Source organism: Chenopodium quinoa, unplaced genomic scaffold, assembly GCF_001683475.1.
Source record: "Chenopodium quinoa cultivar QQ74 unplaced genomic scaffold, ASM168347v1, whole genome shotgun sequence".
Lineage (NCBI taxonomy): Eukaryota > Viridiplantae > Streptophyta > Magnoliopsida > Caryophyllales > Amaranthaceae > Chenopodium > Chenopodium quinoa.
The window spans coordinates 4,656,584-4,671,882 of NW_018742263.1; the positions used below are offsets into that span (position 1 = coordinate 4,656,584).

Below are 15,299 nucleotides of genomic sequence, written 5' to 3' on the forward strand. Positions count from 1 at the left end.
TTAGAAAAGGTGATCAAGTTGATAGGACTAGGGTGATCACTCGTAAGGAAGTTAGCTAACCCCTCAGGAGTGGTGTCAGAATCTATCCCTATCTTATCCATGGCATTCATCATTGCCAACCTATGTTCTCGAGATGTTCACTAGTGGAAAAAAGGTCATCCGTAACGGGCAAAAAGGGCCCATCCGTAATGGGCAGCGTCCGTTACGTATGCGGTCGTTACGGATGTGCATTGTTATTCGTAACGAGCACCATCCGTTACAAATAATAACTTATTCGTAACGGGCACCATTCGTTACAAATAATAACTTATTCGTAACGGGCACTGCAAGTGCCGTTACGAATAATGGGTTATTCGTAACGGGCTTTCAGGTGCCCGTTACGAATAATCTCGTTATTCGTAATGGGCATCCAAAATCCCGTTACATATAGTCCCGTTATTTGTAACGGGCATCCAAAAGCCCTTTACAAATAATCCCGTTATTCGTAACAGGCATATGTTTTGCCCGTTACGAATACCTTGTTATTTGTAACAGGCTTGTGTCTGCCTGTTACTAATAATGTCTGCCCAATTTAAAACAAAATAAAAAAAAAATCTTGCACATTCATGCTGGATTTCTTATAGCTTTGCTTGCACAATCATTTTATGAATTAACTAATGAGAGAAATTATGTTTAATGCATGGTACAGTAGAAAATCTCATATACAATCATCAAAGTTCAATTATCACCTAATAATTAAAATAAAAAATATTTTACAGTAGAAAACAAAGCTAATAATTATCACCTAATAATTAAAATAATCAACTAGCTCAACACTACAACACTACTTCGATTATTTTACAATAGAAAACTAAGTTGCGGGGAGGAGCACGAGATATGGTGGGGCAGCAGGGATGGCAGTCGAGTGGCAAACTCTAGATGAACCCAAAACATTCCTCAAATAAACCCTAAAAAGAAACAGATCCATAAATCAAAAGCAACCCAAATTGTATTAATTTGAATCAAGTAATTCAATGAAATAAACGGATGTTTAACAATCTCTATACCTTCTAACAGCAGAGCAACCCCAAGAAGCTTGTAACGAAGAGACCCACACTGAGCAATAGCGCAAAGACCGCACTATTGTTGTTAACCTTCTGGAAAATTAAGCCTCTTCTGCATAATCAAGCGCAGCTCCCAAACCCTTCTTACCTTCTCACCTAATCACAACTCCAAACCATAAAAAATCATAATCAAAATCGCAAAAATACCCAAAAAAAAAAAGCTTATATAGAGCGCACTTTATCAGGAACCCCAATCTTGACTAAAGAATAACAACTTGTGAAAGAAATTTTATGTGTTTATTTTATAGTAATCAAACCCAGTAACCAAACAATTACATATAATACCTCATACAGCAGTTTAAAGTCGATAAGATTCACAATAATCAAATACATTTCACGAGTAAGGATGAGTGATTACATTCAATCCTGATGTAGTATGATTGAAATAGTTTGTCAGATGTGCTTCATTTTACAGCAACATAAAGTCAGTGATATGATATTTTCTAACTTTGAGATGATGATAAAAGAAAGAAAAAGTAGCATCCCATAATTTAGCCAATGACCTTCTGAATTCTATATCAGAAAACCAGCAAGTATCTAATTAACCTTAGTATGTATGTATATATATATATATATATATATATATATATATACATACATATATATATATATATATACATACATATATATCTATATATATATATATATATATATGTCTTATTCATCCCACAAACTCGAAAACTCAATCCTCAAACAAAAATAGCCTTTAGAATTCAATATAATACTTCTATACAGCAGTTTAAAGTTAGTAACATCAGTGTTCATAGACATTTAAGCATTCAATTGCAAGCACTCAGAACTTGAATTTTAACAAACTAACCTCTAGATATCGTTTCTGTAGGAAATATTTCAAGCATTATCTCTAGCTTGAACCCCAATGTGATCATACATTAAAGTACGGTGGCATTCAAAGGGAAAGAAGATAGAGCAAAAGAGTCGTCAACAAGTTTTAGGAACTTGTAAACCGTTCACTGGGTGAATGTTACACCCCTTAACGATCCAGGAGATCGTTAACTCCAATAGGTGTGGAACCATGACTGGTAGTTCGGGGATGAAGGTACAAATCCAACCTAAAAGAGATTGAACCTGCCCTAATAATAGGCCTCTACTTTATTCTGATCGTATTCATGTGCGCTTTTTGACTAACATGCAATCAATAGGTTTACCCTAAACCTGTTTATCTATGCTGGTTGAATATTAATGCACAAATAAAACTATTATTGGTGATCATTTGAATTATAATCAAATTAACCCTAAATAAGATTATTAATTATCTTATTAAGCGTGATTACAAGTACCAATTCCCTTTTAAACATGCATAAAAGGCGTGATCAAACAATAACAATAAATAATAAGCAACATAATAAATCATCATAATAATAATCATAATAATAATAATTATTATAATAATAAATATAAAAATTATAATCATAAATCATAAGAATAATCATAATAATGTTAAAGCATAATAATAGAAAGATCCTAGGCATGATACTAATAAGATTAATAACAAACCCTAGCATGTCACTAAACAATAAAAATCAAAGCCTTAACCCTAACATGATATTATCATGAATATTAGGAAAGAAAATAGGAAGCATCGCAAGAAACACAATTGTCATGTTTGGTAATAGAGTTACCCTAAACGTGATACTAGGAAGATCAAAACGCCCTAACATGACGCTAGGAATCATAATAACAACCTAGACATGATTTCTAAATCATAATATCAATAAAAATCATTAAAGCACTTACTTGGATGCCTCGTATCTCTTTCTAATAACAAAATACACGCGTTAGTAACTTCAAAGATAATAATAAACAACAATTAAATTAAATAATTGAAATAGAGAATTGGGAGCAAACCCTCAGAAATTAAAACCTTTCACGTCTAGGCGAAGGCAACTTCGAATTTGGCTAGGTGTTTCTTGGTCTTATGAATGCGGAATTTTGTTTGTGAAAAAGGTTGGTTTAGAAAAGAGAGAGAGAATAAGCTTTAGCTTGGAGAGAGAAGAGAATTAGAGAGTATAAGAATTGATGAGAATTGGTGATGAAAAACAGAGATTTTAGGAGGCTATTTAATGAGAAAATCAACTAAAAAGATAGAAAAACAAATCAGAGTTTCGACGATGAAAAAAGAAGTTAGCGTCAGGCGCTGACCATTAGCGCCAGACGCCAGGCGCTAATGTCTGTCGTTAGGCGCTAATTAATTTTTTATGAGTTTTCTAAATTCAGATAAAATTTGGCAATACAGAAGGGCAAAATCGTATTTTCCTTAAAACACTCTTTTATTCTAATTAAAACTCCAAAAAGTCTACAAAAGTCAATTTATCAATGCTAATTGAATTAGGAATAAAAATAACCTTCTAGAAGAATCTAGAAGACTAAAACCAATCCTAAGTGCATTAGGAATGATAAATCCATATTAGGCCCTCCTCTAGATCATTGGGCCGCATATAAGGCTCAAACCGGGCCCAATTTAGTAATTTGGCCATAACTTCCTCATTATTGTTCGGAATTGGGCTTATAAAATATCGTTGGAAAGCTCTTTTCAGGCCTCATACAACGCCTCATACAACTACACTATTATTGGACCCTTGCTATGTACCAACAGAACTGGATTGGCTGTTTTCTTAAAATAGAATTTCAAAAACAAAGAGAGAAGAAAAGAAATTAAAACTATCCGCAACGCTAGACTTTCTACACTTTTACTTCATTCGATTATGATTCGACGTGAAAGGTACTCATCACTAGGTTTGGTTTTGGGGAGACACAAATGGGTGACTACAGAAGCCCCCACTTTGACTGAGTTTGAAGAAACACAAGTTTCGAAAACAAAAGTCAAAGTAGCGATAGGGACAAAGAATGATTCAGAACGTTCTGCGATCCTAAACCACTCTTGTAATGCCGATACCTGCAAACTAGCGTTAGTTAAATAGATAAAAGAGTTAAGAAACGCGTATCTTGCACCGTCGAGCACACGTCTCTAGAAGTAACCGATTTGCTGTTGCATTGTTGTATTTCTGTATTTTTTACGACCTCCTGCAAGCTAGAGAACGCCGCCAGAAGACTGCTACGCTTGTAACTGCCTCCAATTCCACCATGATACACTTTTGCAAGCTAGAGAACCCCATCGAAGATTTCTTCGCTTGAAACCACTTTCTAGCACTTTGTGACCATCTTCCGCAAGCCAGGGAACACGATCGAAGACAACTTCGCTTGAAATCACCTCCAGTTGTTTGTGAAAACTCTCCGCAAGCTAAGGAATGCTGCCGAAGATATCCTCGCTTGAAGCTATCCTCATTTGTTGCGATAATATTCCAAGGAAAATTACCGAAGACCCACGCTTGTCGATCTTTAAAAGCTCGCATGAACATTGCTTCCGCTATGCCTGTACGTCGGCGCTTTTGCTGCATTTGAACCTGTATGTCGGTGCCTTTTGCTGAATTTTGAACCAATATGTCGGTGCTTTTTTCTATATGAACCAGTATGTCGGTGCCTTGCGATGAGCTAATGCTTAGGCGCTTTAAGCTAAGTGAGACGATTATTCATCAGGTCGATCACTTTATTAAATTGTAATCAAACCGATTACTAAATCATGTCAAATTGATTAGTGGGGCTAACTGGCGTACCAAGGAACCCAAAATATTGTAAGAGGTTGGAACAACCTCACTAAGTGGCTGAACATTCTGTCGCCGCTTATTATGATGGACCTCCTTTGCCAAAGGAAGATAGACCAGTTCCTGATCTAGATTCCTCTATACCAAATGCTAATCCTGCTAGCCCTGCAGGGCTACAAATAGATACTAACTCTACTAATGTTTTTGTGAAGGGTAAATCGCAGGATAAGGGAGGAGATGTGCATAGCCCGGTTATCAAACTTCTGTTCCCTAATAGACAACTAAAGAGTAAGCTTGATAAATAATTCGGTAAGGTTTTAGAGGTTGTGAAAAACCTGCAGGTAACAGTTCCTTTTACTCATTTAATCACTCAAGTTCCTGCTTATGCTAAATTTATGAAAGACATTCTAACTAAGAAAAGGGCCTTTAATGAAGTAGAAACTGTAGCTTTCACAGAGGAGTGTAGCGCTTTATTGCAAAACAAATCCCCTCCTAAATTAAAGGATCCCGGTAGTTTTTCTATCCCTTGTCATATAGGGAATGTTTTTATTGATAAAGCTTTGTGTGATTTGGGTGCTAGTGTCAGTGTCATCGTCTGTATGTGTTAAACTTAATATGGGAGAATTAGAAGTTACTAATATAACTTTACAAATGGAAGATCGTTCAGTAAAATACCCCTTAGGTATTTTATAGGACGTCCCTGTTAGAGTTGGTAATTTTTTTATTCCTGTTGATTTTGTTGTGTTAGACATGGCAGAGGATACGCAAATACCCATTATATTAGGTAGGCCTTTTCTCCATACCGCAGGAGCAATTATTGATGTTAAAAATGGTAAACTAACCTTTTCTGTAGGTGACGACAATGTTACTTTTAATTTAGGGATGGTTTTTAAAGGACCTATGTTAGAGGAGAATTGTTGCTATATTGATGTAATTGATATAATGAATGATATTTGTGATGATAGCTTGCCACAGGTTCTTGCGAGGGATCCCGTAGAGGAAGTCCTCTACGGAAATTTATCTAGAGACAATGCAAGCGTTTGGGGTAATGAGGTACAAGATATTAAAAAGGCTCTTTCCTTAAAAGAGTTAAGCCCCAAGGAAACAATGAAGGTAGTAAATTTAGTTCAGGAATAAAAACCTGCAGAGGTCAAGAAACCTGAGCTAAAACCTCTTCCTTCTCATTTAAAATATATTTTTCTTGATGAACAGGAACTATACCCCGTGATTATCAGTACTGCACTTACTGACCTACAAACATCCCAACTTCTAGGGGTTCTCAAAACCCATAAGAAAGCTATTGGGTACAGTATTGATGACCTCAAGGGTATTAGCCCTGACTTTTGTATGCACAGGATACATCTAGAGGACAACTATAAGCCCTGCATTCAACCCCAACTAAGATTAAATCCCAACATGCAGGAAGTAGTCAAGAAGGAGGATATGAAATTACTTGATGCAGGTATTATCTATCCTATTTCTGACTCCAAATGGGTAAGTCCTGTGCAGGTAGTGCCAAAAAAGGGTGGGATGACTGTGATAACCATTGAAAAAAATGAATTAACTCCAACTAGAATTTTAATATGGTGGCTTATGTGCATTGATTATCGTAGATTAAATATCGCCACTAAGAAGGACCACTTCCCTCTTCCCTTTATAGATCAAATGCTTAGAGGTTAGCTAATCATAAATTCTTTTGCTATTTGGATGGGTATTCGGGATTTTTCCAAATTCCAATTCACCCTGAAGATCAGGAGAAGACTACTTTTACATGCCCTTATGGCACTTTTGCATATCGTAGAATGCCCTTTGGTTTATGTAATGCACCCGCTACCTTTCAACGTTGTATGATGAGCATTTTTTCTGATTTCATAGAGTCAATTATGGAAGTCTTTATGGATGATTTTAGCGTGTATGGTTCTTCATTTGATTCATGCTTAATTAATCTCGCTAAAATTTTGAAAAGATGTGAAGAGTGCAATTTAGTTCTTAATTGGGAAAATTGTCACTTTATGGTGACAGAGGGAGTAGTTCTAGGTCATATTGTATCTGATAATGGCATACAAGTAGACAAAGCTAAGATATTAGTGATTGAGAAATTACCTCCCCCAGTTAATGTTAAGGTAGTTAGAAGTTTCTTGGGTCATGCGGGGTTTTATCGCCGTTTTATCAAAGATTTTTCTAAAACTGCTAAACCACTGACTCAGCTTTTGCTCAAGGATGCTCCTTTTATTTTTACTTACGAGCGTTTTAAGGCTTTCAACAGGATTAAGCAGGTTTTGTTATCGGCACCCATCATATGTGCTTTCGATTGGAATCTCCTTTCGAGATCATGTGTGATGCAAGTGACTTTGCACTAGGAGCCGTGCTTGGAAAGAGAAAGGACAAGGTTTTGCATGCTATTTATTATGCAAGAAAAACTTTGGATGAAGCTCAAGTCAACTATGCCACTACGGAAAAGGAGTTTCTTGTTGTTTTTTATGCTTTAGAAAAATTTAGATCATATCTTGTTGGTTTTAAAGTTGTTGTGTTTACTGACCATGCAGCATTGAAGTACTTGATAGCTAAGGCGGAATCAAAGCCAAGGCTACTCCGATGGGTTCTTTTGCTCAAAGACTTCAACATTGAAATAAAAGATAAAAAGGGAGCAGAGAACATAGTGGCAGACCACTTGTCACGAATCAGGTATAATGAAGGTAAGGATTCTCTTCCTATAGATGACTCATTCCCTGATGACAACCTATATGCAGTTGTAGAGCAATACCCTTTATATCGGGCGCGCAAGCGAGGAGAATTTCAACTCTTATTTCGCTCGATCGGGCGAGGCTTGCCCGATCGGGCGCGCAACTGGAGATGGAATTGGAGCTGAATTCGCCCGGTTGGGCGAAGCTTTCCCGATCGGGCGCATTTTTGTGGAAAATCGAGTGAAGGAAAAGATATGTCGGGCGTAGATCGCCCGAACGGGCGAGTAAAAAGGCAAAATCTCACTTCGTATTCGCGCCCGATCGGGCGCGCAATGAGGCATCTAGAATTCAGTATTTTCGCCTGATTGGGCACGCCTATTTTTGGTCGTCCCCTTTTATTCCTTTCCCTCCTTTCTTTTCTCACTTTCTTCTTCTTCCGTCTTCTTCATTACTACTTTCTCTCTCTAAAACCTCCATTTTCACACCTTCAAACTCCCTTATTTTCAAGATCTCCTCCAATTCTTCCATCAAAACTCAAATATTTTTACATATTATTAATCATTTCATCTTTCTCTACAATCTACACAAACTTTCTACCACTTTCTCTCAATTTTTCTCAAAACCCTAAGAGAGAGAAAGCTTCAACTCCTACCATTTCTCATAAAAAATGGCTCTCAAAAGATCTAGGACCATAATGGGAGAGGGTGGTCATCACCACCCAAGAGCAAAGACAACGGATGATCAATCTCACGTCAAGGCAGGTAATTCCTACACGCTTTGTTCATCAACCCACCCTTGCTAGATTAGGAATTGATAAACCCGTAGAAAAATTGTTTAAAGGAATTGGCATGAGTGGTTTGTTTAATTTGCATTATGATACTTATGATTATTTGATCTTGGAATTTATTTCTAGTTTTAATGTTATAAAATCTAATGCTTTGATTACTCATGTTCAATTTAGATTGCTTAATAATGATGTTAGATTGTCTTAGAAAGAATTTGGCAAATTATTTGAGTTAAAATCGGATAGACCAATCGAACCTCCTCAAGACAACATTGCTGTTGTCTATCAATCCCTTACGGGGGATGCCAACTTGAACCTCCAACATGCCAAGGGCACTTGGATACAACATCCCGTGCCAAAGTTTTGGCAACGATTTGTTGGCCTCACCATCTTTAGGAGGCATGAACCCGCCAACGTTAGGAGGGATGAACTAGAATTGTTAGTGTCATACATGATATCAAGGAGTGATAAGCTCAACATTGTCCATAGGATGGCCCAACACTTCCAAAGGGTGGCCAATGCGACCGAGGGGGGTAGGTCTAGGGTACCCATTTATTTTTGTGGTCTAGTAACTCACATAGCGGTCAAACACCTTAACTTTGTCCTTAACAACGAGGTGAAGGTAGCTGGCCCAACACTTATGGACCTACCCTATTTAGGTGGCCTAAATTGGATAAATGTCATAGGAAGTGAGACTTGGTGGGTGATTCAATGGGAATCGGGTAGAAGGTACAATGCTTTTACTTTGCCTAACCCGGTTTTGACCAAGTTTGAGAAGGGTCTACCTTCTTACACCTTCGACTTAGGCAACCAAGGTGAGGCCCAAACGTCTCACCAAGCACCACCCTCACCACAACCTCAATTTCACCAAGCACCACCCTTACCCTACACATATGACATTCCAACTTCCTCAACTAACTACAACATTGACCCCAACGCCCCTTATGACTTTTCGGCTTTTAGGAGCCAATTGGATAGGATTGAGATGGGGCAAGGGAAAATCAAGAGTATGGTTAGGAACTTGAACGCTAGAGTTGGGTCTCTAGATAGACGGGTGGGGTATGTAGAGAGGAACGTCGGGAGGGGTTTTTACCCAGTGTACGATGACTATGCACGTCGGGGGGTTATTCCCCCAGAATCACTTGTTCCCGATTGGTTCCAATATCCTGAAGGAGGATACACGGACCCAAGTGTCTACGGTACCTATGTGGACTACTCATCGGTACATGGATATGGGACCGATGTTCCTTTTGGTGGGCTTGGGGGGAATGTGGATCCTAACTACTTTGCAGGTGGTTCGGGTTATGGAGGTGGTGGTTCGAGCCATGGAGGAGTCGGTCCTAGCCATGGAGGGGGCTATTCGAGGATGGACGAGGATGAGGAGTAGGCTAATGTAGGGGTCGCTCGTAGTGCGCCTACGTAAAAGCATGTGTGAATATGCTTGACACTCTTAGGAAGTGGGAATTGACGTATACGATTAGGGACAAGAAAAGTAGGGAGCTTCCAACAAGTTTTTAAGGAACATGTAAACCGTTCACGGAACATAAAAAGGCAACCACGAATAAGGCAACAACAATTGACCCGTGAAGGTTACACCCCATTCATAATCCATGAGATTACTAACTCCATATGGTTCGGAACCACAAAAGGAGGATCGGGGATGATGGTACGAAGTGAGTCATGGAGTCACATTCGTCCGTATTAGCCTCTACTCGATTCTTATAGTGAAAAATGATTCTTGCGATCTCAAAGGCATGCAAACAAAGATTCAATTTGCTCCAAACTATTATTATGCTAAATTGGTTGAATATTAATGCAACATATAATTCTAAAAAATTTGTGATCACTTTATTAAACAATAAGATTAAAAAGGAACCTAAACCGGTTGTCCAAATTATCTTTTTAGGTGTGATTTTCAATTACATATTCCCTTTAAACATGCAATTTAGTGATCATAATAACAATAGAATAAACATTAATATTGGAAGCAATTTAACCATAATATCGTTAGTCAAATTCAATAATAAATTAACCTAATCATGATATTATCAATATTAAAATAAAATAAGTAATTAAATTAATTAATTACTCACATTCCGCCTGTTCCTTCAAATTGCTACATCATGAATAAATTGTTAGTAACTTCAATAAAAATATAAATTAAAGTAAATTAAATCGAAAATAGAGTTGATTTTGTCTAAACCGTAAGTTAATTCTACCTAACACGCCTTGGTTCAAGTATACAACTTCAGGTATTGTATGGACTCCTTGGAGTGCTTAAAGGAAGAAATAGTGAAAGAATGGGGAGGCTAATAATTAGGATAAAGAGGGAGAAGAGAATTATTTTATGATCAAGATTGTTGATGTTTGAAAAAGGGGAGATATGACCTCTATTTATAGAGAAAAAAGAAGGGTCGAAGAAAACAAGAAAAGATCGAGTTCGAATCGGATTAAAACTCTTGCGATAGACAGCAATTTTTGCGGTTTTGTTTTTTTATCATATCTTTTTATCCTGAAATCGGAATAAGATAAATAAGATATCGTTGGAAAGATCTTGAAGTATACTTTCTAACCCAATTAGATTCAGGTTAAAATATTATATATAATAAAAGATATATCCGAAATAGTGGGACGTTTGGATAGAGTTTGGCATTTTATTCATATCTTTTTCGTTATAGCTCGGAATTGATATTATAATATATCATTGGAAAGATAATTTCAATTGATATCCAACCATATAAAATTTGGATAAAAAATATGAACCACTAAAATAATATCTGTCTATCTTTGAACGTCTTTCAATTCGGATAGAATTAGGATTTTCAAAAAAAAGGAGTTTTATTCAATTTCAAACTCTTTAATCTTATATTTTAAAAAATGAATAATTAAGATCTTTTAGAAACTTATAGGAGCTTCTAATTAATCCTAATTGGTTTAGGAATGGGATTAAATAATTTGGACCCTCCACATGATCATTGGGTCGTAGGTAAGGTGGGCTTAGGTTCTGTTTGGGCTTGGCTTAATATTTTTGTCATAACATATTCGTTATAACTCGGATTTTGGGCGTATAATATATCGTTGGAAAGCTATTTTCAAGCCACATCCACCTATTCAATCCATTGGACTCATACTGCGGACCAAAATAAACTGGATCAAACGTTTTTATAAAAAGGACACGAAATGAATTATTTTGGGTTTAAAGGCACGAAAAGAGGAAAATAAGTTATGGTTTGGGGAAATGGGCTAGGAATTGGGTTGGTTTATGAAATGAAAATATGGATTTAAGCACTCCAAAAATTAAATACTCAACCCAACCAACAATGGCGGTGAAAGGTTGTTCATCATCGGGTTTGGTTTTGGGGAGACATTTTTAGGTGTCTAAAGAAGCCCCCACTTTGACTTAGTTTGTAGAAAAGTCAGTTTCGAAAACGATAGTCAAAGTAGTCGATAGGGACGGAGAATGATTTAAGACGTTCTGCGATCCTAAATCACTTTGTATACGCCGATACCTGCAAAAAATGATAATTCCACAGATAAAAGAGTAAAGGGATAGAACACTTATCTGACACCAGTGTATCGGTGACAAATGAGTTTGGTAGCTTCCTATGCTTGAAGGAATCCACCGGGTGACGTTTGTTGAAACGCTTTCCATGCCTGAGGAAAGCCGACAGATGAGTTTGGTAGCTTTTTAAGCCTGAAGAAACCTACCGGATGACACTTTCCATGCTTGAGGAAAGTCGACATATGATTTTGGTGTTTTTCTATGCTTGAAGAAATCCAACGATAATGCTTTCCATGCTTAAGGAAAGCTGACAAAGGAATTTAGCGGTTTTCTATGCTTGAAGAAATCCATCGGATAATACTTTTCATGCTTGAGGAAAGTCGACAGACGATGAGATTGCAAGTCTCTGTATATCGAGAATCTTGCGTCAAGAAATGATGGCGGTTCGATTGTCCCCAAACGTGGGCTATAGATGGTCCGCTTGTCCCCGGACGTGGGCTATAGATTGTCAGCTTGTCCCCGGACGTGGGCTGTAGATGGTCCACTTATCCCCGGACGTGGGCTGTAGATGGGACCTACAAAAATAAATATGCCAATGGACTCGTATATATTGTGATTGACTTGACCATTGACTTGACCAAGTTTGACTTGATGTGACATGACATGTGTATGACTTGTGAGTGTGTGTGTGTATATGTATGTGTGCAAACACAAGCAAACGAAGATGCAAAAGCAAAAATTTTCCGTCATTTTTGTCATGAGTAGAGGGTACCGACTTTCTCTCGAGAAAGAAAGACGTGAAAAATGAATTTTTGTTTTTGAACTTCCCCGAAATAAAAGTCATGATAAGAAAAGGGAAGAAGTTTTGAACTTCCTTGTTGAGCCAGACGAAATGAATCACATGGATTTTCTTCTTGTCATATTGAACTGCCCGTCTTGAGTATAATGCATGCATGATGTATGTTTTTAGGCTAGGAGGCTAAGGACAATTACGTCATGTGATACGATGGATGAATGAACTTAGGTCATGGAGCTAAGCATCACATATGGTGTAAAGAAACGATCTTGAACGTTACTTAGGTCTGGAAGCTAAGCACGTATACATATGAAGTGATTATTGAGTATTGCAAAATGAATGTCACATAGGTCAAAGAGCTAAGCACAATATGCGACGTATGAAACAATGAACATTGCTTAGGTCTAGAAGCTAGGCAAGTATACAATGTCTCTTTTGATGTTGTCTTGAAAGATGACAAAACATGCGCATCGTTGAAGTAAGATTTCATGATAGAAGCTTCCTAGAAGGAAAGTGATATGGAAATGTATTTGTGAGTGAAGTGTGTGAATGTGATACTAAGGATGGCTGCAAGGGTTAAGGTGAGGGAAATAGATGTGAGAAGAGTCAAGATGGTGACTCTTTAGGATAGGCAGGCTAAACGATGTGGGTTCAAGCCCCCAAGTCTAGCTCTAGATGGATAGGGTCATAGGATTAAGCATTGGATATTATTTGACTCGATCATGCATATGAATGTGGTCGCACCTCAATGTGAGGTTGCCTACAATCCGTTAGGAATCAGGCCGGACGTAGCTCTAACCGAACTTTGCACAAGTGTGTGTACACCTCATAGAGGTATTTCAAGGGTTGTAAGGTGGATAAGCTGAAGGTTTAAAGAAGAAAGGGGTAAAAGTCTCAAGACCCGAGAGAAGCCCCCAAGATATGCAATTATGTATTGGACTTTGCAAGTTTTATTTATCATATATATTTTTTTGTTTTGAATTTCTTTTTTTTTTTTGAATCAATGTGGGAAATCTCAGATCATGCGGTCCATCACTCACTTAGCATTCATGTTTCTCAGGCACGGTACCAAGCACTCGATGAGAGACGCAATTTGAGATGTGTTCATAACAAAGACATTGGAACACTTGCCCTTAGACATTGTTTTTTTTTTGTTTTTTTTTTACTTGTCTTTGAATGTTATACAATTACACATCTTCCAATCCCAGGGTTGAGTGAAATGTGGGTTGAAGAAATGAAGGCCAAACGTTAGACGAAGCTCAAAGTGGTTGATGAAAAAATGGAATGTGTTCTTGAATGGTTAATGGGAAATGACTTGGTTGGAAAGGTGCCTCAAATCATTGGTGTAACTTGTGTTTAGTTCAGTAATTGATTTTTTTTTTTTTTTTTTTTTTTTTTGCGAATGAATTTGATGATCGATTGCAAAGGAAAGGAATGCTTATTGATGGAAAAGGTAAGAAATATGACACATAGACAGTACACATGGATAACGGGAACCTATGCTAGACTTATTAGGGGAGAGGGTTGAAACAAAAGAAGAAAAAAAGCATGAAATCTTGTATGGAAACTTGTCTTGTACTTCTTCTTCATGGTTGCTTATGAATTACTTGTTACCGCTAGGGGGGGACAAGAAATTTGTTGTTGTTGATGCTTTGATTAGAGGAAAAGAAGGAAGGAATGACGTTCCCCTTATTCTTCCAATTATTGCCTAGTGATTTTAGACTCAAGTACTGTATAAGGATGATTTCACTTAATGCATTCACTCAATACTATGATTGAAAAGGAAGAGTGTATAAAAAATTTTGAAATCTGATGGGATATACTCCACTCATTCCTATTATGACGGGAAATGACATATGCATGGTCCTAATTTATGATCAATAACAATATAGTGCATTACTCGAAGACAAAGTGTGTGCAATGACTCAACATGTGTGATTAGGTGAGTTTATTAAGACTCGTGGTATGATCGCATGGCTAGAAATGAGGACGTTGTGAAAAACAAAAGACCCAATGACCAAATAGCACGGAAGAATAAAAGAAAAACTAACTTGATTAATTTTATCCAATTTTAATGTTTATGCTATTTACTAGGTGTCTACGGTCCATTGTCAATCGTTAGTCATAAATAATATCAACCACAATCAAAGACAAGAACACATGTTAAGGTTAGCACAAAAGATCACAAGAAACTAGGAAGAGGATTAGAATTTTAGAAGATTTATGACTCATGGGTATAAAAAAAAAAATCTATAATCCTACGTTATATGAGTTGACAAGGATCAAAGGACTTGGCTAAGACTAGCTTGACATGATTTTTTTAAAAAAAATAAATAAAATAAAAAAAGATAACGCTAAAAAGACACCTAAACTAGACAGGCTATAGTATATCGGTTATAACTTTTGGTCTGTGGATTTGATTAGGACGAAACCAGCTCCAAATGAAAGATAAAACTCGGGGCTACACGTAATTCTTTCTAGAACTCCGACTATGACCAAAACAAGTTGACTCTTGTGCAGGATACGAGAATAAAAATCCGGGTTAACTCAATTTTTAAAAAAATCTATGACTCGACTCTAAAAAAATTAAAAAGGGTTTCATAAGAGAAAAAAAATAAATAAAAAAAATTAAAAAAAGTCAATAAAAAAAATGCTTATATAAGCACATCGTCAAACATGATGCAATGAAGTTTGCAACATAAACTCAAGATCTATGTTTGACTATGGTTAAGCTTTTGGGTGTCAAAGGGTACCATGGTTAAGAGTTTGGACGCGTTAGTAAGGCAGCCTCCCTTGAGGGTGTATGCCAA

The 15,299-nt window shown here is 37.0% G+C and overlaps 1 long non-coding RNA gene across 1 annotated transcript; it reads right to left on the bottom strand.

Annotated features, from left to right (window-relative positions):
• Positions 1-702: 702 nt before the first annotated feature.
• LOC110683205 lies at positions 703-1,533 on the bottom strand. Its single transcript, XR_002503576.1, has 2 exons — positions 1,047-1,533; positions 703-947 (listed from the first exon to the last, which is right to left on the bottom strand). It is a non-coding gene; the product is annotated as an uncharacterized LOC110683205 (long non-coding RNA).
• Between the last annotated feature and the right edge of the window lie 13,766 nt (positions 1,534-15,299).